General features: G+C 42.2%; 1 pseudogene; it reads left to right on the plus strand.

The window, feature by feature from the left end:
- Positions 1–264: 264 nt before the first annotated feature.
- LOC112415804 (importin subunit alpha-1 pseudogene) lies at positions 265–2,055 on the plus strand (annotated as a pseudogene).
- Positions 2,056–2,345: the final 290 nt, after the last annotated feature.

Below are 2,345 nucleotides of genomic sequence, written 5' to 3' on the forward strand. Positions count from 1 at the left end.
GAGGTTCCTTAAAACACTAAAAATTGAACTGCCATATGATCCAGCAATCCCACTCCTGGGAATATATCCAGAGAAAACCATAATTAGAAAAGGTATATGAACCTCAGTATTCATAACAGCACTATTTAAAATAGCCAAGACACCGTCCTCAGGCCGACCATAGTGGACGTTTTGAGCGCAGTTGATCCGTAGCCTGTGCGCCCTGCACCACCTCCTGTGGAAGCTTGAGCCGGCTGTGTAGCTTTCTCCCTTTGTCTCATAACGATGTCAACCAATGAGAATGCTAATTCACCATCTGCCCTCCTTAACAGATTCAAGAACAAGGGGAAAGACAGTCCAGAAATGAGGCGGCGCCAAATAGAAGTTAATGTGGAGCTCAGGAAAGCTAAGAAGGGTGACCAGATGCTGAGAAGGAGAAATGTCAGCTCTTTTCCAGATGATGCTGCTTTCCACTGCAGGAAAACCGCAACAACCAGGGCACTGTAAATCGGTCTGTTGATGACATTGTCAAAGGCATAAATAGCAACAATTTGGGAAGCCAGCTCCAAGCTACTCAAGCTGCTAGGAAACTGCTTTCCAGGGAAAAACAGCCCCCTACAGTCAGCATAATCCGGGCTGGTTTGATTCCAAAATTTGTGTCCTTCTTGGACAGAGCTGATTGTAGTCCCATTCAGTTTGAATCTGCTTGGGCCCTCACTAACATTGCTTCTGTGACATCAGAACAGACCGAGGCTGTGGTAGATGGAGGTGTTATCCCAGCATTCATTTCCCTGTCGGCATCTCCCCACGCTCACATCAGTGAACAAGCTGTATGGGCTCTAGGAAACATTGCAGGTGATGGCGTGGTCTTCCAAGACTTGGTTATCAAGCACGGTGCAGTTGACCCACTGTTGGCACTTTTGGCGGTTCCTGACTTGTCATCTTTAGCATGTGGTTACTTATGTAATCTTACCTGGACACTTTCAAATCTTTGTCACAACAAGAATCCTGCACTCCCCCCCCCAGATGTTGTTGAGCAAATTCTTCCTACTTTAGTTCGTCTCCTGCATCACGATGATCCAGAAGTTTTAGCTGGTGCCTGCTGGGCTATTTCCTACCTTACTGATGGTCCAAATGAATGGATTGAAATGGTTGTGAAAACTGGGGTTGTACCCCAACTTGTGAAGCTTTCAGGAGCTACTGAATTGCTAATTATGACTCTCGTGCTAAGAGCCATAGGGACTATTGTCACTGGGACAGATGAACAGACTCAGGTTGTAATAGATGCAGGAGTACTTGCCATCTTTCCCAGCCTGCTAACAAACTCCAAAACTAATATTCAGAAGGAAGCTATGTGGACAATGTCAAACATCATGGCTGGCCACCAGGACCAGATACATCAAGTTGTAAACCATGGATTAGTCCCATTCCTTGTTGGTGTTCTCTCTAAGGCCGACTTTAGGACACAAAAGGAAGCTGTATGGGCTGTGACCAACTACACAAGCGGTGGAACAGTTGAGCAGATCGTATACCTTGTTCATTGTGGCATAATAGAACCATTGATGAACCTCCTAACTGCAAAAGACACTACAATTATTCTGGTTATTCTGGATGCCATCTCAAATATCTCTCAGACTGCTGAGAAACTAGGTGAAACTGAGAAACTTAGTATAAGCATTGAAGAATGTGGAGGTTTGGACAAAATTGAAGCTCTACAAAACCATGAAAATGAGTCTGTGTACAAAGCTTCATTAAACTTGATTGAGAAGTATTTCTCTGTGGAGGAAGAGGAAGATCAAAATGTTGTGCCAGAAACTACCTCTGAAGGGTATACATTCCAAGTTCAGGATGGCACTGCTGGGACCTTCAACTTTTAGATTGTACATCTGAGGCATAAAGTTGTTTGTTGTGTACTATGTCTGGTAGAAGTTTGTCTTACTGTTTCTCTACTAACAACTCTTTACATGTGGTTTGTTATTGTAGCACTTTTTACAAAGAAACTATACTTGAACAGTTCCAAACTGTACATACTGTATGAAGCTTCTCCTCTCAATGGGTTTCTTATTTCTATGTGGAATTTCATCTCCTGCAGTGTCCTGTGAATAAAGATTAAATTCCACTCTTTTCTTTAAAGAAAATAAAAAATAAAATAGCCAAGACATGGAAGCAACATAAATGTCCATCGACAGATGAATGGATTAAGAGGATGTGGTACATATATACAATGGAAATTACTCAACCATAAAAAAAATGAAATAATGTCATTTGCAGGAACATGGACGGACCTAGAGATTATCATACTATGTGAAGTAAGTCAGACAGAGAAAGACAAATATCATATGATATTGCTTATATGTGGAATCTAA

The sequence above is a fragment of the Neophocaena asiaeorientalis genome, unplaced genomic scaffold (genome assembly GCF_003031525.2).
Source record: "Neophocaena asiaeorientalis asiaeorientalis breed wild unplaced genomic scaffold, Neophocaena_asiaeorientalis_V1.1 scaffold48, whole genome shotgun sequence".
Taxonomy (NCBI): Eukaryota; Metazoa; Chordata; class Mammalia; order Artiodactyla; family Phocoenidae; genus Neophocaena; species Neophocaena asiaeorientalis.